General features: G+C 46.8%; 1 protein-coding gene across 1 annotated transcript in view; it reads right to left on the reverse strand.

The window, feature by feature from the left end:
- The window catches only part of TRPM2 (transient receptor potential cation channel subfamily M member 2), a 1,289,439-nt gene that overhangs the window by 360,590 nt on the left and 904,798 nt on the right, over positions 1 to 24,051 (reverse strand). The window lies entirely within an intron of this gene.

Below are 24,051 nucleotides of genomic sequence, written 5' to 3' on the forward strand. Positions count from 1 at the left end.
GTATAAATATATCAGGGGTTAGTACAGAGCTCTATCCCATCATCTATTTATCCCCAGGACTGTGACTGTGACGAGGGGACATTCTCTGCATCTGGAGGAAAGAAAGGCTTGTACACAAACATAGAAGAGGATTCTTTCTCTGCCTGAGGAGGTGGTGATGGTGAGTACATTAATGGAATTCAAGAGGGGCCTGGATGTATTTCTGGAGCATAATAATATTACAGGCTATAGCCACTAGAGAGGGATTGTTGATCCAGGGAGTTATTCTGATTGCCTGATAGGAGTCGGGATGGAATTTTTTATTCACCTAAAGTGGGGAAAATTGGCTTCTACCTCACATTTTTTTTTGCCTTCCTCTGGATCAACTTGCAGGATGACAGGTCGAACTGGATGGACAAATGTCTTTTTTCGGCCTTATGTACTATGTTACTTATATTATAAGTATAGTATAGTGCATTTGTATTGTGCAGCAGTTGTGGGTGTTTCTGCTGCAATACTGCAGCTATACAGAGTTGCCCTCCTAAAAATTGATTGAAGTAGGGGTGTTATATACTAATAATATACTTTCTATATAGTGCATTTGGGTAGTGCAGCATTTGTTTGCAGTTTTGCTGCGTTACCGCATCTACACAGTGACAAACGCTATTGGAACAAATCATTTCTACTAGTGTGATATACTAGTTCCCCCCCAATAAAAGTGATGGAGGCAAGGGTGTGATACACCAATAATATACTTTCTATATAGTGCATTTGGGTAGTGCAGCATTTGTTTGCAGATTTTCTGTGTTACCGCAGCTACACAAAGTGACAAACGCTATTGGAACAAATCATTTCTACTGGTTTAATATACCAGTTGCCCCCCCAAAAAATTCTTGAGACAGGGGTGTTATATATCTTCTTCCACAAATACTGCTCTTCTATAAGGACTTTTGTCACAGGGTCATTTTGAAAATGACAGGCAGAAGTGGCAGACCATTCCGCAGGGGTGTTAGAGGTCAGGCAGGTGCACCAGACCGGAGCCTAAGTGGGAAGTTGCAGAAGGTGCATGCGATTACGTCAAAGGACGCACCAGAGATGGTTGAGTGGCTCACTCAGCATTCCGCTTCTGCACCCTCCTTATCCTCTCTATCTGCACCCTCTTCACCCTCTGCTGTGTGCACCCCCAAAGACACCACAATCACCACCATACACCCTCCCCTCGAGTCAGAGGAATTATTCTGCCATACATTCCAAAATCTTACCGATACGGAGCCATTCTTGGCATCGGATCTGGAAGAGGATGTATCAACGGTCACCACCCAGCAGTCTGACGACAGTACCAAGATAAGCCCAAGGAGTGTGGTCCCCGCTGTTGCTGCCTACTCCGAGATCTCTAATGTCAGTGGTGGTGAATGTGACAATAATGACGTGTTGATGGACGTCATGTAGGTGCCCACAAGAGAGAAGGAGGGGAGTTCAGAGGGAGAGATGGAGCAGATAGGGAGGAGAAGGAGAAGAAGCAGGCAGAACTTACAGTGCACAGGAGGCAAAAAGCCGACGTCTAATGTATCTGGAACGAGCCATCCACCATGCATGGTCACATCTTGTGCTCCCAGGACGCTGGCACATTGCTCTGCAGTGTGGGCATTTTTTAACATGTCTGCTGCTGACAATAGTGTTGCCATCTGCAGCCTGTGCTGTCAACACATAAGTCGCAGTAAGCCCAACACTCACCGAGGGACGACCGCCTTAATAAGGCACCTGGCCTCCCATCACAGAGCCCAGTGGGAGCAACACTGTCAGAACCCACAAAGCCACACTACCGGCACTCCACGTCCTGCTTCTCCTCCTTCTCCTGTCCTCCACTCCACCTTCCACTGTGCCGTTGTTGCGTTCATCTAGCAAAAGGCTGGCTTCCGTGGCCCAAATGTTCTAGCGCATAAAGATGATGATGCCGGATAACCCTCTTGCCCAATGGCTTACCACTGGCTTGTCAAGCTAACTGCTAGCTGCCAACTACTGCCATATAAACTGGTGGACTAGGAGCCCTTTATAAAATTTGTGGCCATTGGCACACTGCAATGGAAGGTCTCAGGAAGGAAATATTTTTCCCAGAAGGGCATCCCAGAGCTATATGGCCACATTCAGCAGCAAGTGAATGTATCTCTGGTACACAGTGTCGGTGCCAAGATAAATCTGACCACAGACACGTGGTCTAGCAAACACAGGCAGGGAAGGTACATAACTTTTACTGCCCACTGGGTGAACCTTCTGATGGCCGTCAAGCATGCAACCCGTGGCACAAGTGTGGATTTGGTGTTACCGCCACAGATTGCATGCATGCCTGCCTCTTCTCCTCCTCGGCTGACTCCTCCTTTTCCACTGGATCCGCCTCTTCCACTGCGTCCCTGTTAGAAATACTTTCTGAGGCTAAACAAAGGACAGGCAGACAGTCTTTCAGGTCTAACTGACCTCCGCTCGGTAACTGCATGAGCACTTAACTGAACTTTATTGAACAACCGACAAACAGGAAGTTACACAAACTGCCATCTAGTGACCATACAATATACTAGGCATATAGCAATGACATACAGTGGTTGTTGCTTATACAATACAAACCTTGTATGGTAACACCCCCACTCAACAATTACTATCTATGTCAGTCCCATTTCTGATCTAAGATCCTCAAATCTGTTTCTAGCGAGTGGCTTTGTCAGAGCATCAGCAATCATTTTTTCAGACTCACAATACACAAGTACAATCACTTTCTGATCAACTAAGTCATGAATGTAATGATGTCTGATGTCGATGTGCTTAGTTCTTGCACTAATCTTTTCATTTGTTGTAAGCTTAATGCAAGCTTGATTGTCCTCAAATAAGACGGTAGGTTCTGATGTTGCTTCCCCAAGATCCTTGAGTAATTGCTGTAACCACACCATTTCTTGACTGGCATAAGCTGCAGATATGTATTCAGCTTCTGTAGAAGACAATGCCACTGATATCTGTTTCTTGCTGGACCAAGATATAGGACTGTTTCCTAATTGTAATAAGTAACCACTTGTGGATTTGCGTGTGCTGTGGTCACCTGCCCAATCGGAGTCCACATATCCAATGAGGTTTAAGTCACCACTTGCTGACAGTTTCAAACTTAAGTCTTTTGTCTGTTTCAGATATCTCATAACTCTTTTAATTGCATTCCAATCTCTTTGATGTGGTTTATCAACTGGCCTGCATAGAAAAGACATGGCAGCTGCAATATCTAGACGTGTAGTGGTTGCAATGTAAAGAAGTGCCCCCACTGCTTGTCTGTACTGTTCATTAGATGTGAGAAGATCATCTTCTCCTTCTAACTTTGGATAGGCTGTATCCATAGGTGTGCTTGTTCCTTTGGCCTCTGTCACAGGGCCGGACTGGGACAAAAAATAGGCCCGGGCATTTTTGACTGAGCAGCCCACTCACATGACCCACAACAGGCCCCAGCCCCTTGCAGTCTAGGGGTGGGGCCAAAACCGGAAGCACAATTGAGAGGCAGGGCCAGCCACCAGTAAGATAGGAAGGCTTCAGCCAACACACAAGCTTCTTTGGGGGTCCCCAGGTGACATTAGGGGTCTTAGTACGATCCGGCCACCTAATCCGGCAGAAAATGCAAGGAATCGACTGGACACAAAGCACAGCATGCAGCGGTTTATGTCCCGCTGATTCTCTGCATTTTTCCCAGATTGTGGCCTGATTTCTGCCGTACCCCATTATAGTTAATGGGACTGGCGGGCATTCCGTCACCATCCAGCAGTGCCGGATCCAGTGAATTCTCTGCTGGAACAGCCGCCAGGATCACTACCGCAGATGTGACAGTAGCCTCATACCTCTTATATCCAGGGACGTCTCCTCTGATGTAGATGTTCTTTCTTCATCTTCTCCATTCAGACCAGACCGCCATGATGATTTCTTTCAGCCATCTCACGTCTCTGCAGAGTTTGACAGACATCTTAGTTTCCTACTTTTCCATCATCCTCCAATTAACATCCCATCATGCACCCCCAATAATGAGAAGCTGTGCTCCCCAAAACTATACTGCAAAAAGAACTGTGCTAAACTGATGCTGTGCCAGGGTGCCCCCAAAGTAATGGTGCTCCCAAAGTCAGTAATGTGTCCCACAAGTAATAATGCTCCCATAGTCCCCCATTTGTAATAAAGCCCACCATAATGCCCCGATAGTAATAATTATCTTTATAATGTGTGACAGTAGAACCCCTCCCCCCCCCCCCTTATAATGTGCACTAGTACAAAAAATGCTCAGTCGTGTGGCAGTAAAAAAAGAAACACCTCCTCTTAGTGCCCCCAGTAGAGCCAATGTCCCCAGACTGCCCTCATGTGTTCTAATGACCTGCACTGTGTGCCACTACAAAAACCCTTAGTGCCCAGTTGAGCTTAGGTGCCCATAGTGACCTTATAATTTGTGCCTGTATAAAATACTCCTATATAGTCCCCCCCAGAAGATGCCCCCATAGTGCTCCTTCCCCGTCTCCATAGTGCCCTCCATAATGTGGCACTATAAAATGCCCCACATAGATACCCCCATAATGCTCCTTTCCTCCCTTCCCCATAGTGGCATCAAAATGGGTGCCAGTATTAAATGCCCCTATATAATGCCCTCATAGTGCTCATGTCCCCCACTTCTCCAAAGTGCCCACCGATAATGCGTGCCAGTATATAGGGCCCCCAGTAGATGCCCCCATAGTGCAGTCATACACGCACTCTCCACGTACATGGACGCACACATACATGCACTCACCGCGTACATGGACGCAGTCATACACGCACTCTCCACATACATGGACGCAGTCATACACGCACTCTCCACATACATGGACGCAGTCATACACACACTCTCCACATACACGGACGCAGTCATACACACACTCTCCACATACCTGGACGCACACATACACGCACTCGCCACATACATGGACGCACTCATACACGCACTCACCACATACATGGACGCACTCATACACGCACTCTCCACATACATGGACGCAGTCATACACGTACTCTCCACATACATGGACGCAGTCATACACGCACTCTCCACATACATGTACGCAGTCATACACGCACTCTCCACATACATGGACGCAGTCATACACGTACTCTCCACATACATGGACGCAGTCATACACGCACTCTCCACATACATGTACGCAGTCATACACGCACTCTCCACATACATGGACGCAGTCATACACGCACTCTCCACATACATGGACACAGTCATACACGCACTCTCCACATACATGGACGCACACATACACGCACTCTCCACATACATGGACGCACTCATACACGCACTCTCCACATACATGGACGCAGTCATACACGCACTCTCCACATACATGGACGCAGTCATACACACACTCTCCACATACATGGACGCAGTCATACACGCACTCTCCACATACATGGACGCAGTCTCCACATACATGGACGCAGTCATACACACACTCTCCACATACATGGACGCACACATACACGCACTCACCACATACATGGACGCACACATATACCATACACATATATAGACACCCAGCTTTCCTGCTGTGCCTCTCCCCCATACTCTAATGCCTCTGCACTTGTGCCATGCAGGATAGCAGGGAAGCTGGATGACATTTCATGATATCATTCACCCAGCTTTCCTACTGTACTGCAGGTCACATGTGCACAGTCTGGGAAAGCTGAATATAACCCCAGTTCCCCTGCCACTCACATCACTGGTGCAGTTAACTGGTGACAATCCAACTGATGTTCAGCATGCTGCTGGACAGGAAAGGTTCAGGCTGCAGGAATCGCTTTGCGGGTAGAAAAGGGGCGTGGCTATTATAGCTCCGCCCACATCGGGCCGAACTGAGGGGTTGGAGAGGCGGAGCAATGTCACTGATGTCAGGTCAGTGACAGAGTGCAAGTGCAGGAGAAGTCAGCTGCTCTGACGGGCCCGGGGTGACGAAGTACAGCGACTGCTCTCGGGCCCCGAAGCAGCTGCTTCCCTGATAGGTACGCGGCCGCCACTGGGAAGCGCTCATTTCCACTCCTGCCCGGCTGCTGCCTGCCACATTAATAAAATAAAAAAAAACGGCTGATTGTGTTCGGCCCGGCCCACCAGGCGGCCCGGCCCACCGGGCAAATGCCCGGTCTGCCCTATGGCCAGTCCGGCCCTGCTCTGTCATGTTGAATTGCTGAAGAATAGATTCAATTTGTGCCCTCTGGTTTAACAGGAAACTTCCATCTTTCTCACGCTGGTTGTCAATTCCAAGATAATATGTCACTTCACCTAGGTCTTTAGTTTCAAAGTGCTTATTGAGTATTCCTGTTAACTTTGCAATTTCATCTCTGTTTTTGTGAGCAATGATAAGGTCATCCACATAAATTAGCAGGTACATCCATTCAGCGTTTACTTGTTTAGCGTATAGGCACGGATCAGCTTTGCTTCTTGTAAGTCCTTCATTTAGTAAAACTTGATTAATCTTCAAGTTCCATGCTCGAGCTGATTGTTTAAGGCCGTAAAGGGATTTTCTCAACTTGCAGACAAGGTGCTCTTGTCCCTTTTTTCACATATCCTTCTGGCTGAGACATGTAAATTTCTTCTTCAATATCACTATTAAGAAAAGCTGTCTTAATATTGTGATGTTTCACAATCATTGTACGCATGGCAGCCACTGTCATAAGTGTTCTGAAAGTACTTTGTTTAGCAACTGGAGCAAAAGTAGCATCAGTCCTCATCGAACCTCTGTGAGTAACCTTTAGCAACCAGCCTTGGCTTGTACCGACAGACTTTCCCTTCAGAGTTACATTTGGTTTCAAAAACCCATTTACATCCTATGGCATGTTTACCGTGAGGGAGCTCTAAAAGTGTCCATGTCTGGAGATCATTGAGTGATGTCATTTCTTCATCAGTGGCTTTATTCCACATTTGTTTCTCATGCATTGGCAGTTTCTGCATCTCTTTCCATGAACCAGGTTCAGTTTGAACGGCTCTGCGAGCTATGTAAGATAAATGTTCAGCTGGAACACCTTTATTGGTTCTGGTTGATCTTCTGACTGAAGGTATCTCTGGTTTAGTTTCAGCTTTTGATTTTTCTTCAGTAATTTCTATTTCTGTGTCACTTTCCTTATCCTCTTGAGTGACTGATGTTGATTCTTTTTCAGTTTGAATAGTTTGTGTCAGTTGTTCAAACTTTAAACACATAGAACTTTCATCAATAATCACACTTCTGCTGACTGTTACCTTGTTTGTGTCTTGATGTAAAATCCTGTATCCTTTTTGAGATTCACTGTAACCCACAGTACCCCTTCTTTTGCACATGCATCCCATTTTGTACGTTTTTCTTTTGGAATGTGTACATAGGCTTTACTTCCAAAAATTCTGATGTGTCTTAAATCTGGTTTCTTTTTGTTCCACAGTTCATATGGAGTTTTTGTTGTTGTTTTTCCTGGCAAACGATTTTGAAGATAACATGCAGTCATGATGGCTTCTCCCCAGTATGTAGATGGCATATCAGCATCACATAGCATGCTCCTCCCACTTTCACACAGTGTGCGGTTCATTCTCTCGGCAACTCCATTTTGCTCTGGGTTATATGGAGTTGTTTGGAACAGTGGCGTTGCGAGGGGGTTGCGGGGGGTGCGGGCCGCACCGGGTGACACCAGTCTGATGGTGTGTCACCCGCCGGCCGCCGGAGTTATCCTTAACTAACTAACTTTAGGCAGGGCCGGCGCTTCCATAGAGGCGGGGGGGGGGGGGGGCTCTCTCCCTCCCCCTGTGCTGCTGCTGCCGCTGCCTCCGTCAATGAGAAGAGGGATGGGAGGAGGAGGGGAGGGGCTGTGGCCACTGCGCCACCAATGAAGAAAACTGACCTGTAATACAAGTCAAATACAGCAGGCGGGTGCCGGAATCAAATAGCCGGCACCCGACCTCTATGACAGGGAGCGGCACCTGAGGGGTTAACTGCCACTGATCGCAGCCCCCTATCATAGAGGTCGGGTGCCGGCTATTTCATTCCAGCACCCGCCTCCTGTATTTGTATTAACATTGAGTGCGCCCCCCCCCCAGTATAATAAACATTTTGTGCACCCCCCCAGTATAATTAACATTTTGTGCACCCCCCCCCACCCCAGTATAATAAACATTGGTGGCGCAGTGGGAAGTGCCAATGAGGGTTAAAAAAATAAATGAACTTACCTCCTCCAGTTGATCGCGCAGCTGCCGGTCTCCTGTTCTATCTTCAGGACCTGTGGTGACATCACTGAGCTAATCACATGGTCCATTACCATGGTGATGGATCATATGATGTACCATGTGATGACCACAGTGATGTCACCACAGGTCCTTTCACAGGTCCTGAAGATAGAACAGGAGACCGGCAGCTATGCGATCAATTGGAGGAGGTAAGTTAATTTTTATTTTTATTTTTAACCCTCATTGGCACTTCCCACTGCGCCACCAATGTATATTATACTGGGGGGGGGGGGGGGGTGCTCTCAATGTATATTATACTGGGGGGGGTGGCCGCACTCAATGTATATTATACTGGGGGGGGGGGGGGCGCTCTCAATGTATATTATACTGGGGGGGTGGCCGCACTCAATGTTTATTATACTGGGGGGGGCGCTCTCAATGTATATTATACTGGGGGGGGCGCTCTCAATGTATATTATACTGGGGGGGCGCTCTCAATGTATATTATACTGGGGGGGCGCTCTCAATGTATATTATACTGGGGGGGGTGGCCGCACTCAATGTATATTATACTGGGGGGGGGCGCTCTCAATGTATATTATACTGGGGGGGGGCGCTCTCAATGTATATTATACTGGGGGGGGGCGCTCTCAATGTATATTATACTGGGGGGGTGGCCACACTCAATGTATATTATACTGGGGGGGGCGCTCTCAATGTATATTATACTGGGGGGCGCTCTCAATGTATATTATACTGGGGGGGCGCTCTCAATGTTATTATACTGGGGGGGGGCGCGCTCAATGTTATTATACTGGGGGGGCGCTCTCAATGTATTATACTGGGGGGGGCGCACTCAATGTTATTATACTGGGGGGGGCGCTCTCAATGTTATTATACTGGGGGGGCGCTCTCAATGTTTATTACTGGGGGGCGCTCTCAATGTTATTATACTGGGGGGGCGCTCTCAATGTTTATATACTGGGGGGGCGCTCTCAATGTTTATATACTGGGGGGCGCTCTCAATGTTATTATACTGGGGGGGGGCGCACTCAATGTTTTTATACTGGGGGGGGCGCTCTCAATGTATATTATACTGGGGGGGCGCTCTCAATGTTTATTATACTGGGGGGGCGCTCTCAATGTATATTATACTGGGGGGGGCGCACTCAATGTTTATTATACTGGGGGGGCGCTCTCAATGTTATTATACTGGGGGGGCGCTCTCAATGTTATATACTGGGGGGCGCTCTCAATGTTATTATACTGGGGGGGGCGCTCTCAATGTATATTATACTGGGGGGGCGCTCTCAATGTATATTATACTGGGGGGGGCGCTCTCAATGTATATTATACTGGGGGTGGCGCGCATCAATGTAGATGATACGTGGGGGGGCGCTCTCAATGTATATTATACTGGGGGGGGCGCTCTCAATGTATATTATACTGGGGGGGTGGCCGCACTCAATGTTTATTATACTGGGGGGGCGCTCTCAATGTATATTATACTGGGGGGGGGCCTCTCAATGTTTATATACTGGGGGGTGCGCTCTCATGTTTGATATACTGTGGGGGGCGCTCTCATGTATATTATACGGGGGGGGGTGCCGCACTCAATGTTTATTATACTGTGGGGGGGGGGCGCTCGCAATGTATATTATACTGGGGGGGGCGCTCTCAATGTTTATTATACTGGGGGGGCGCTCTCAATGTTATTATACTGGGGGGGGTGGTCGCACTCAATGTTTTATTATACTGGTGGGGGGCGCTCTCAATGTATATTATACTGTGGGGCGCTCTCAATGTATTTATACTGGGGGGGCGCTCTCAATGTTATTATACTGGGGGGGCGCTCTCAATGTTATTATACTGGGGGGCGCTCTCAATGTTATTATACTGGGGGGGCGCTCAATGTTTATTATACTGGGGGGGGCGCTCTCAATGTTATTATACTGGGGGGGCGCACTCAATGTTTATTATACTGGGGGGGGCGCTCTCAATGTTATTATACTGGGGGGGCCTCACAATGTTTATTATACTGGGGGGGCGCTCTCAATGTTATATTATACTGGGGGGGCGCACTCAATGTTTATTATACTGGGGGGGGCGCACTCAATGTTATTATACTGGGGGGGCGCTCTCAATGTTTATTATACTGGGGGGCGCTCTCAATGTTATTATACTGGGGGGGCGCTCTCAATGTATTATACTGGGGGGGGCGCTCAATGTTTATTATACTGGGGGGGCGCTCTCAATGTTATTATACTGGGGGGGGCGCACTCAATGTTTATTACTGGGGGGGCGCTCTCAATGTTATTATACTGGGGGGGCGCACTCAATGTTTATTATACTGGGGGGGGCGCTCTCAATGTTATTATACTGGGGGGGCGCTCTCAATGTATTTACTGGGGGGGTGCCCTCAATGTTTATTATACTGGGGGGGGCGCTCTCAATGTTATTATACTGGGGGGGGGCTCTCAATGTTTATTATACTGGGGGGGCGCTCTCAATGTTATTATACTGGGGGGGGCTCTCAATGTTTATTATACTGGGGGGCGCTCTCAATGTATTATACTGGGGGGGGCGCTCTCAATGTTTATTATACTGGGGGGGCGCTCTCAATGTTATTATACTGGGGGGGCGCGCTCAATGTTTATTATACTGGGGGGGGCGCTCTCAATGTTATTATACTGGGGGGGCGCACTCAATGTTTATTATACTGGGGGGGCGCTCTCAATGTTATTATACTGGGGGGGCGCACTCAATGTTTATTATACTGGGGGGGGCTCTCAATGTTTATTATACTGGGGGGGGCGCACTCAATGTTTATTATACTGGGGGGGGCGCTCTCAATGTTATTATACTGGGGGGGCGCTCTCAATGTTATTATACTGGGGGGGCGCTCTCAATGTATATTACTGGGGGGCGCTCTCAATGTATTATACTGGGGGGCGCTCTCAATGTTATTATACTGGGGGGGGCGCACTCAATGTTTATTATACTGGGGGGGCGCTCTCAATGTTATTATACTGGGGGGGGCGCTCTCAATGTTATTATACTGGGGGGGCGCTCTCAATGTTATTATACTGGGGGGCGCTCTCAATGTATTTATACTGGGGGGGCGCACTCAATGTTTATTATACTGGGGGGGGCGCTCAATGTATTATACTGGGGGGGGCGCTCTCAATGTTTATTATACTGGGGGGGCGCTCTCAATGTTTATTATACTGGGGGGGGCGCTCTCAATGTTATTATACTGGGGGGGGCGCACTCAATGTTTATTATACTGGGGGGGCGCTCTCAATGTTATTATACTGGGGGGGGCTCTCAATGTTTATATACTGGGGGGGCGCTCTCAATGTTTATTATACTGGGGGGCGCTCTCAATGTTTATTATACTGGGGGGCGCTCTCAATGTTTATTATACTGGGGGGGCGCTCTCAATGTTTATTATACTGGGGGGGCGCTCTCAATGTTTATTATACTGGGGGGGCGCACTCAATGTTTATTATACTGGGGGGGCGCTCTCAATGTTTATTATACTGGGGGGCGCTCTCAATGTTTATTATACTGGGGGGGCGCTCTCAATGTTATTATACTGGGGGGGCGCTCTCAATGTTTATTATACTGGGGGGGCGCTCTCAATGTTATTATACTGGGGGGGCGCACTCAATGTTTTTATACTGGGGGGGGCGCTCTCAATGTTTATTATACTGGGGGGCGCTCTCAATGTTATATACTGGGGGGCGCTCTCAATGTTATTATACTGGGGGGGGCGCTCTCAATGTTATTATACTGGGGGGGCGCACATCAATGTTATATTATACTGGGGGGGCGCTCTCAATGTTTATATACTGGGGGGGGCGCACTCAATGTATTATTATACTGGGGGGGGCGCTCTCCAATGTATATTATACTGTGGGGGGCGCTCCAATGTATATTATACTGGGGGGGCGCTCTCAATGTATATTATACTGGGGGGCGCTCTCAATGTATATTATACTGGGGGGGTGGCCGCACTCAATGTTATTATACTGGGGGGGGCGCTCTCAATGTTATATACTGGGGGGGCGCTCTCAATGTATATTATACGGGGGGGCGCTCTCAATGTATATTATACTGGGGGGCGCTCTCACTGTATATTATACTGGGGGGGGTGGCCGCACTCAATGTTTATTATACGGGGGGGGCGCTTCAATGTATATTATACTGGGGGGGGCGCTCTCAATGTATATTATACTGGGGGGAGCTCTCAATGTCTATTATACTGGGGGGCGCTCTCAATGTCTATTATACTGGGGGGGTGGCCGCACTCAATGTTTATTATACTGGGGGGGGGGCGCTCCAATGTATATTATACTGGGGGGGTGGCCACACAATGTTTATTATACTGGGGGGGCGTCTCAATGTTATTATACTGGGGGGGGTGGCCGCACTCAATGTTTATTATACTGGGGGGGCGCTCTCAATGTTTATTATACTGGGGGGGGTGGCCGCACTCAATGTTTATTATACTGGGGGGGGCGCTCTCAATGTATATTATACTGGGGGGGTGGCCGCACTCAATGTTATTATACTGGGGGGGGGGCGCTCTCAATGTATATTATACTGGGGGGGTGGCCACACTCAATGTTTATTATACTGGGGGGGTGGCCACACTCAATGTATATTATACTGGGGGGGTGGCCGCACTCAATGTTTATTATACTGGGGGGGTGGCCGCACTCAATGTTTATTATACTGGGGGGGCGCTCTCAATGTATATTATACTGGGGGGGTGGCCGCTCTCAATGTATATTATACTGGGGGGGTGGCCGCACTCAATGTTTATTATACTGGGGGGTGGCCGCACTCAATGTTTATTATACTGGGGGGGCGCTCTCAATGTATATTATATACTGGGGGGTGGCCGCACTCAATGTATATTATACTGGGGGGGGCGCTCTCAATGTATATTATACTGGGGGGGGCGCTCACAATGTTTGATATACTGGGGGGGGCGCTCACAATGTTTGATATACTGGGGGGGGCGCTCTCAATGTTTGATATACTGGGGGGGGCGCTCTCAATGTATATTATACTGGGGGGGGTGGCCGCACTCAATGTTTATTATACTGTGGGGGGGGGGGCGCTCTCAATGTATATTATACTGGGGGGGCGCTCTCAATGTATATTATACTGGGGGGGTGGTCGCACTCAATGTTTATTATACTGGGGGGGCGCACTCAATGTTTATTATACTGGGGGGGCGCTCTCAATGTTTATTATACTGGGGGGGCGCTCTCAATGTTTATTATACTGGGGGGGCGCACTCAATGTTTATTATACTGGGGGGGCGCACTCAATGTTTATTATACTGGGGGGGGCGCTCTCAATGTTTATTATACTGGGGGGGGCGCTCTCAATGTTTATTAGGGGGGGGGCGCTCTCAATGTATATTATACTGGGGGGGCGCTCTCAATGTTTATTATACTGGGGGGGGCGCTCTCAATGTATATTATACTGGGGGGGGTGGCCGCACTCAATGTTTATTATACTGTGGGGGGGGGCGCTCTCAATGTATATTATACTGGGGGGGGCGCTCTCAATGTTTATTATACTGGGGGGGCACACAATGTTTATTATACTGGGGGGGCGCTCTCAATGTTTATTATACTGGGGGGGCGCTCTCAATGTTTATTATATTGGGGGGGCGCTCTCAATGTTTATTATACTGGGGGGGCGCTCTCAATGTTTATTATACTGGGGGGGCGCTCTCAATGTTTATTATACTGGGGGGGCGCTCTCAATGTTTATTATACTGGGGGGGCGCTCTCAATGTTTATTATACTGGGGGGGCGCTCTCAATGTTTATTATACTGGGGGGGGCGCTCTCAATGTTTATTATACTGGGGGGGGGGGGCGCTCTCAATGTTTATTATACTGGGGGGGGGGCGCTCTCAATGTTTATTATACTGGGGGGGGGGGCGCTCTCAATGTTTATTATATTGACCTTCTACTATGCATTTTTTGTATTCAGAATGCTAATATTTTCCCTTATAACCATGTTATAAGGGAAAATAACACAGTGAATAGACTTTCATCTTAGCAACCAAGCGTGAAAATCGCACCGCATCCGCACTTGCTTGCGGATACAATGCGATTTTCACGCAGCCCCATTAACTTCTATGGGGTCTGCGTTGCATGAAAACGCACAACATAAAGCATGTTGCGATTTTCACGCAGCGCACAAGTGATGCGTGAAAATCACCGCTCATCTGCACAGCCCCATAGAAGTGAATGGGTCCGGATTCAGTGCGGGTGCAATGCGTTCACCTCACGCATTGCACCCGCGCAGAAATCTCACCCATGTGAAAGGGGCCTAAGGGTGAATAGGACAAGGGTTCCAGCCCCTAAGGGGGCTAATAGTAAGTGAAAATAAAACACAAACACTAAGGCTACTTTCACACTTGCGGTAGTGTGATGCGGCAAGCAGTTCCGTTGTCAGAACTGCCTGCCAGATCCGCCGATCTTGATGTGACTGAAAGCATTTATGAGATGCATCCGGATGCGGATCCATCTCACAAATGCATTGCAAGAATGAATCCATGTCTCCGCTTGTCATGCAGACAGACGGATCCGTCTTGTATCTTTTTACACATTTTTACCGGCATGCGCAGACCGAAAGGACGGATCCGGCATTCAGGCAAGTCTTCAGTTTTTTTCGCCGGAGATAAAATCGTAGCACGCTGCGGTTTTATCTTTTGCCTGATCAGTCAAAATGACTGAACTGAAGACATCCTGATGCATCCTGGACGGATTTCTCTCCATTCAGAATGCATGGGGATATGACGGATCAGTTCTTTTCCGGTATTGAGCCCCTGTGACGGAACTCTATGCCGGAAAAGAAAAACGCTAGTGTGAAAGTACTCTAAAATATTACGTTTAAATCCCCCCTTTCCCAACATATAAAAAATATATACAATAAACATATTACATAGCGCTGCGTCCGAAAAGTCCAAACTATTAAATTATTAAAAAATATCTCCTATGCGGTGAGCATTCGCCATTTTTTAGTCACCTTGTCACCCCAAAAAATAGGATAGGACTGTTCTATTATGGGCCGAACGTTTCATAAAATGCGAAATGCACGTGGCTTTTTTGCTTGGTATTGAGTATCGCAATACTTTTTTATGGTGATGAAAGCGAATCAAAATTTTGGTATTGAAACAACCCTACGCCGATCTGATCGGCTTAGCGTTGTCACGATACCAAAATTTTCGTTCGGTTTTGACTTGGCGACTAAAAATGTAATTTGGCTCCTAAATTTTTTTCAGTTCAGGAGCCAATGGCTACTAGGTATTTTTTTTTAGTCTGGAGCCCTGCTATCAGAGGCCGGCGCAGGCGGCGCGATGACGTCATCGCGCCGCCTAAGCCCTGAGCCGTACACAGCGCGGGACACAGGCCAGAAGAGGCCTGCATCGCATCGCTGCCAAAGAGGTAAGTGTTTTTTTCCTTTTTTTTTTTTTTTTTTTTTTTTCTGTACAATACTGATGGCTAGTGGCACATGATAGGAGAGGCCCTATGGCTAGTGGCACATGATAGGGGGGCCCTATAGCTACTGGCACATGATAGGGGGGCCCTATGGCTACTGGCACATGATAGGGGGGCCCTATGGCTACTGGCACATGATAGAGGGGCCCTATGGCTACTGGCACATGATAGGGGAGCCCTATGGCAACTGGAACATGATAGGGGGGGGCGCCTATGGCTACTGGCACATGTTGATGGGGGGCTTAGGCTACTAGCACATGATTAAGGGGCATCTATGAGGGCACATTTCACTGGCACATTATTGGGGGACATCTATGGGGGCACTTCTTACTGGCACATTATTGGTGGCACTATAGGGGCATCTACTGAGGGCACAAAGAACGGTTATTTTATATGGGGGCTCTGTATAGGGGCATTTTACACTGGGACACATTGTGTTGGGTACTATGGGGAAGGGGGGAGAGGACTACTACGGGGCACTGAGAAGGGGTATTTTATGCTTACAAATTATGGGGGACACTGAGGGCATCTACTGGCGCACTATATATCGGGCATTTTATACTGGTACATTATGGGGACATTAGCTCAACTGGGGACATTACAGGGGGGTATTTTTTGCACTGACACATTATAAGGAGAATTATTTCTACTGGGGGAAGGAATTATGGTGGGCGTTATTACTCCCCCATGGTATGAGCCCCCTAGTAGCAGCACCAGCCTCTCCCTGCTCTGCTATCCCTCTGCCCCTTCCCCAAATCCTTATTATGAAATCTTTCTCATTAGGATAAAACACATCATCAGCTCCGCCGAGCCCCCGGCCAAAGTGTTGAAGTGGCGTCCGAGATCCCCAAGGGTCAAGCCAAGTAATTGTAAGTTTTCAGGGGGGGGTGACACCATTTTCTACCACACCGGGTGACACCAGTCCTAGCAACGCACCTGGTTTGGAACATTATTCCATGTTTCCTGAGGCTGACTTGTGTTTTACCACTTGTATATTCTGAGCCATTATCTGTTTGTAGTACTCTGGGCATCCTGCCAAATGTATTACTTACTTGGGCGAGATACTCTTCTAATTTCTCTGGCACTTCATCCTTATTGTGAAGTAGAAACACTGTGGTATATCTGGAGTAATCATCAATAAAGGTCAGGAAGTACTTTTTCTTTCCTGGAGTTATAGTTTTCATTGGACCACAAAGATCTGAATGTATTAAGTCCAGAGGTTTTTGAGTTTTGCTGCTGGTCTGCTTGGGAAAAGATGTCCTAGTCATTTTTCCTTTAATACAGCTGGTGCAGATCATTATTTTGTCACATGGATTAATCTTAATGCCACTTGCATAGTTATTCTCAACTATTTTCTTTATTGTATTAGAATTTCTGTGCCCGAATCGTCTGTGCCAAGTGTGGATGCAGTTTGAATGTTTATCCTCTTTGGCCGTTTTAACCATTTCACTGCAGTTCAGCTGATATAGTTCATCTCTGATTTTAGCCTTTGCAAGCAAGCAATCCCCTTTTGTGATGATACAACTGTCACCCTGAAATGTGACTACATTGCCTTGGTTAGTGAGTTTCTTTACTGACAAAAGGTTGCTGTCAAGATCTGGCACATACAGAACATTCCTCATATGGATCTTTCTAGTGATATCTGGAGAGATAGGACAGTATAGAAAACAATCTCCTATTCCCACTGATTTCATGAGTTGTCCATTAGCTGTATTTATCCTTTCTGTTCTGCTTTCATCAAGCTGAGTGAAGAAATGTCTGTCATTTGTCATGTGGCTTGTAGCACCTGAGTCCACACACCACGCTTGCACAGAGGTGACACCATTCTTGGATCTGAATGCATACTCCTTTGTTTCTATGACATTCTTAGCTTGTTGCAATCCACTTTGTTTTTGCATTCTAGCTTTCCAGATTCTACAATCTGCCTTTAGGTGTCCTGGTTTTTTGCACACAAAGCATTCCCGCTTTTCTAGCTGCACATTACTGCTTTTATTTTTGTATTTCATCTTTAAAGCAGTCTCTGAACACATACTTGCATTACTCATGCTTTCTGTTTTGCGCTTGTATTCATCCAGATGCTTGCCTTTAACATATTCCAGTGTCAGTTCATCATCTGGACGTGCATCCAGCGCTGTGACAAGTGTCTCATAACTTTCAGGAAGTCTGTAGTGTCCCACTAGGAATAGGTGGGCACTGCACAAAAAGGGGTTAATGTGTTTTATTGCATTTGTGTATTTTCCCTGTGTTAACTGGGTGTCGGGCCTGTCAGGGTACAGTTTAGCCTCCCAGACGTTAGAGGGAGCTAAAGAGCCCTAGATATATATAGGAAGGCCCAGACAGGGGAGTGGGTAGTGTATTACAGGGGACTAGAGGAGTTACCTCGTCAGCCTGAAGCTCCTGAGACTAAGGATAGCTCAGTTGAGATACCCCAGTAGTAGGACAGCACCTCCTGGGAGAAACCTGCAGCCACCTCGTCCGTCCAGCAGTGAGACAGCTAGGAAACAAAGGTATTGTAACCTTAAGCAAGTGCCAATACTGGAGGAAGGAATTTACACCGAGGATTTAAGCCAGCAATTAGGCAAGCCTTGGGATCCAGCCAGCTAGAATAGCTGTGGGGATAGAGCAGCACTGCACTGCAAAGCATTAACTATATACCCTCCAAGTATCTTGCAAGATAGAAACCTGCTGTGTCATAAACCTGCTGTGCATTTGGAACTGTAAAGGACTGCATTAACATCTTTTGTAACTGCATGTATAAAGTTGGACTGTTTTCACCAAGTAAAGCAACGTTTGGTTCAACAACTGCGTACTCGTACTGCACCTCACCCAACATCAGGCCAGGTCTCTACACTCAGAGTGTGCCCCAGAGGAATTAGTGTCTGCCTCTCATTCACTGCTGCATGCCTGCCCAGGGTCCTCCAAAAAGTGAGTAACCCTTGATTCCCTATACCGTGACCTCACTGTCGTTATACCCTGCAGGTCTGGCGTGCTGCAAGTCCACTTAACAATAACTCTGCAACATGGAAGTCTTTTATATCTTCTCCAATCCCTCTCAGTCTCTCCACCATTTCTAAGGTCTGTCTTATATAGTCCTGCATGTCCTGGTCTTTCTGCAGCTTAGTCTGATGCAGCTTTCTGATTAAATTCAGTTTATTGCTGAGATTAACTCTTTCATGCACTTTTTGTAATCCTTCCCACATGTCTTTAGCGGTTTGACAGTTACATATATGTATGATTTGATCATCGTCTATGCACAGAGAGATTGTGCTCTGGGCTTTCTGATCTCTGTCTAACCACTCCTCTGTGGGCTGTGCAGGGCTGGGTTCATCTATACATTTCCACGTACCTTCTCTTATAAGCAGCATTTTCATCTTAAATTTCCAGGATTGGTAGTTCTGATTTGTCAGATTTGCGATGGAGAACTTTGCTGAGGGGATGGTGGCAGCCATTTTTGCTGTTTGCCTTTCTGTTGATGTCTCCTGCACTCAATTGCTTTAGCTCACTGTATCTGGTTCTATCCAGAGGTAATCTGTGTTATATACAGGGCTTCTGTAGCATGTCCTGGGCCCATAACCTGTTAGAAATACTTTCTGAGGCTAAACAAAGGACAGACAGACAGTCTTTCAGGTCTAACTGACCTCTGCTCGGTAACTGCACGAGCACTTAACTGAACTTTATTTAACAACTGACAATCTAGTGACCATACAATATACTAAGCATATAGCAATGACATACAGTGGTTGTTGCTTAATACAAACCTTGTATGCTAACAGTCCCCCAAGCTCCCCAGAACTTATTCAACATGCCAGGTGAGTCGTTGCCATGCTGTGCTGCGGCTGTTGTGCCTGGAAGCCAAGAGCCACACCGGTCCTGCACTCCTTTCAGCTTTGCGATCACAGGCCGATCAGTGGCTAACCCCGCTCAATTTGACGGTTTGTAAAGTGGTGTGTGACAATGATGCCAATCTTCTGAGCATGCTGAAACAGGGCAAAATGACACACGTCCTGAACTTAGTCTGGCAGTGATTTGTTTGCAAATACCCCGGGGTCCAGGACGTCCTGTGGCAGGCCAGGAAAATCTCTTGCCATTTTAGAAGATCTTACACGGCCATGGCTCGCTTTGCTGATGTTCAGCGGCGACACCACTTGCCCATCAGACATCTGATTTGTGACTGCCCAATGTGCTGGAACACCACCTTGTATATGCTTGATAGGCTGCTGATAGGCTGCTCCAGCAGAAACGTGCAGTTAACGACTACCTGTACGAACTCTGTGGCAGGCCGGTTTCTGGGGAGCTTGTTTTTTTTTTTTAATCACGGCAGTGACTGCTCATGCACGACGCATGCAGACTTCTGCGGCCATTTGATGAGATCACCGCGGCCATTTGATGAGATCACCAAACTGGTCAGTTGCAGCCAGAGCACCATCAGTGACATCGTACCTTATGCCTTTTTTCTGGAGAGTGCATTGCATCTTGTCATTGATCAAGAGGAGCAGGAGCAAGAAGATGGGGAAGTCGCAATGCTGGATGAATTCCCAGGGGGGGCTACTCCATCTGAGACAAGTCAACAGGAGTCTGAAGAGGAGTCAGAGGAGGATGGTGCTGGGTGGAGGAGGTCCAAGGAGAGCATGCTTTAAACCTTTCTGGGATCCCTGGTGTTGTCTGTGGGGGATGAGACAAAGGACGACATTATCCTGGACGATGAGCAGGAGCCAGGCCACTCCACAGCTTCCAGTTAAGTGCAAATGGGGGCCTTCATGCTCCATTATAAAAAGCATAAAGGGCAAGGACCAGTACTGGGTTGCAATGTACTTAGAACCCCGGTACAAACACAAAATGGCAGACGGACATGTTACCAGCATCACAGAGGGCTGTCAGAATGCAGCACTTCCAGGCCTTGCTTCTAGAAATGCTGCATTCTACTTTTGCAGGCACTGGCAGAGGAATTTCCACTCACAGAAAAACAGTTGCGGGTATAAAATCCAACAGCACATGAAAGAAGAGGGCAGTTTGAAGATGTGTTGGTCACTTCAGATGTGAGATCATTCTTGCAGCCATCCTGTTGACAGCTACCCTCTGGATCCAGCCTCAGGGAACGCCTACACCGACAGATGTCCGACTAAATCAGGTTAACGGCCGATGTGGACGCTCTAAGAAGCGAGTAACTCCTGGACTACTGGGTGTGCAGCTTGACCTGTGGCCAGAGCTGACACAATTTGCTATGGAACTCTTGGCTTGCCCCTCGTCCAGTGTCCTATCCGAAAGGATGTTCAGCGCAGCAGGGGGGATTGTGACCGATAAGCGCACTCGCCTAGCTGACAGTGTGGACTACCTCACATTTCTAAAAGTGAATGAGGCATGGATCTCAGAGGAATTCAACACATGTGATGACCACGTTTAATTGAATTTCCTTATGACAGCCCACAAATATCCGCCACCACCCAGAACAAATAATGCTCCCTGTCTTAGGTAAATACAGCGGCATAAAAGGCCTTTTCTGTCCGGTGAATGCCTAATGTTTTGGGCCTCGGAGGAATTCAACACCTGTGACGACCACGTGTTTCAACTATTATCATTAGGGTTTTTTTTTTCAAGAGGGGGGATTTCGTTAGCCATGTTTTTAATCCAATTTTTTTTTTTTAGTTCTTTTAAACATATGTATTTGACCTATATTTGTACTTGCCTTCAGTAAAATTGATATCCATTGACCTTTAGTCACATAATCACATAATCACATAATCACTTGATCTTTTCTGTATGGTGAATGCGTAATTTTTAGGGCCTGTAATACACTGGCCTGCAGTAAAATCTATATCTAATGACTGTGTAATCTACCTCCAGCCACATACTTACTTGTTCTTTTCTGTACGCCGAATTCATAATTTGGGGGTTTTGTAGTCCACTGGCCTTCTGTAAAATTGATATCCAATGACCGTGTAATCTACCTACCAGCCACATACTAACTTGTTCTTTTCTGTATGCTGAATGCATAATTGTTGGTGCCTCTGAGAAATTCAACACTAGTGACGACCACGTGTTATCGAATTTCAAGTATTATAATTTGTTTTTTTTTTCAAGAGGGGGGTTTTGTTAGCCATGTTTTTAATCCAATTTTATATTTTTTGTTCTTTTAAACATATGTATTTGACCTGTATTTGTACTGGCCTGCATTAAAATTGATATCCATTGAATGCGTAATATACCTTGATCTTTTCTGTCCGGTGAATGCCTATTGTTTGGGGCCTGTAGTCCAGTGGCCTAAAGTAAAATTGTTATCCTTTATTATTAACCGCATAATGTACTTTGAGCCACATAATCAGAATTTCTTTTATGTCAGGTAAATCCTAATTTTCTAGGCTCCGACAGGGCACATTTCAGAGAATTTACCTTTAAGATGCATAAAGATGTCCCCTGATTAAGTTACATATTTTTTGTTGTAATTTTTGTCATTTATCCCCCTCTAGTATGGGATGTCACTGTCCATGTTGTGGGACTATTGGTGCACTTCTACTAAGTATTTGGTGACTGCAAATATGAGCTGAAGATTTTTCAGGTTTGCCTGCCATTAAAGTGGGGCCTGCCGAAAACTTGGGGTCCGTGCACATTTGATTGCGTTTGCGAACCGTCACAGCCGATGTTCATCCATTACTACCTGCTAGTGAGCTGAGCCTGTAAAACATTATATTCGAGGGCCTGATGGTGAGTAGAGACGTCATGAACATAAAATTTTCAGTTCGTGAATGGCGAACGTGAATTTCTGCAAATGTTCGCGAATGGGTGAACAGGGCGAACCGCCATTGACTTCAATAGGCAGGCAAATTTTAAAACCCACAGGGTTCTTTCTGGCCACAATAGTGAATGAAAAGTTGTTTCAAGGGGACTAACACCTGGACTGTGGCATGCCTGAGGGGGATCCATGGCAAAACTCCCATGGAAAATGACGTAGTTGACGCAGAATCTGGTTTTAATCCATAAAGTGCATAAATCACCTAACATTCCTAAAAGGTTTGGAATAACGTGCTTTAAAACATCAGGTATGATTTTGTATTGATCAGGTAGTGTAAGGGTTATGCCCGCTTCAAAGTGACAGACCAAACTATGACAGAACAAAAACAGTCCCCATTTGCACAAGGTTGGATACCAAGCTAGCCATGTCCCGTTCCTTGTCCTCACTGACATCCTTGAAGGTCTCTTCCTCCACCCAGCTATGTACAACCCCAAGGGTCCCAGAAAGGTGACAACAAGCCCCCTGGGATGCCTGCTGTGGTTGGTCTTCCACCTCCTCAAAGCCACCTTCTTCCTCTGACTCCTCTTCTTCAGACTCCTCTCTCTGCGTTGCCTCAGGTCCAGCAATCGACGACAAGGCTGCTTCTGGTGGTGATGGTGACCACAACTCTTCCTCTTCATGTTGATCTATGGTCTGATCCAGCACTCTTTGCAGGGCACGCTCCAAAAAAATTGCACATGGGATGAGGTCGATGATGTTGCCTTGGGTTTGACTGACCAGGTTTGTCACCTCCGCAAAAGGACGCATGAGCCTACAGCCATTGTGCATAAGCGTTCAGTAACGCGGCCAAAAAATACCCAGCTCCGCAAAGGCTGTCATCATTTTTTTTTTTTTTTTTATAAAAAAAATCTGTTCTTACCAGTTTAATCTCCGTTTTGTCCCCTAACAGGGAACGTGTGTGGAATAGATTTTAGGAATCGGGAGATGGAAAAAGATGCTCGGTCGGTCCTCTTACTTCCAATTTGGGGCACTTCACGTGCACCGTGCAATGTACTGTGCAATTCCAATATGTGTGGTATGTTAAGTAGTACTATTCCTATCAGCTTAATCACTGTTATGTCCCCTATCAGGGGCCGGTGTATGGAATAGATTTTAGGAACAGGGAGATGGAAAAATATGCTTTGTCGGTCCTCTTACTTCCAATTTGGGGCACTGCGCGTACGCCTTGCAATGTACTGTGCTACCAGATATGAGTGGTATGTTAAGTAGTACTATTCCTATCAGTTTAATCCCTGTTACGTCCCCTATCAGGGGTCGGTCTATGAAATAGATTTTAGGAACCAGGAGATGGAAAAAGATGCTTGGTTGGTCCTCCTACTTCCAATATTGAGCACTGCGTGTGCGCCGTGCAATGTACTGTGCCACCCTATATGAGTAGTGTGCTAAGAAGTACTATTCTTATCAGTTTAATCCCTGTATCGAATAGATTTTAGACAACCGCAATGAGTTGTCAATAGTTGACACACTCAAGACTTAAATTTTATTCCTCTATGTGTCAATCGTTAAGTAGTGATGACTGTGC

Source organism: Bufo gargarizans, chromosome 8 (genome assembly GCF_014858855.1).
Source record: "Bufo gargarizans isolate SCDJY-AF-19 chromosome 8, ASM1485885v1, whole genome shotgun sequence".
Taxonomy (NCBI): domain Eukaryota; kingdom Metazoa; phylum Chordata; class Amphibia; order Anura; family Bufonidae; genus Bufo; species Bufo gargarizans.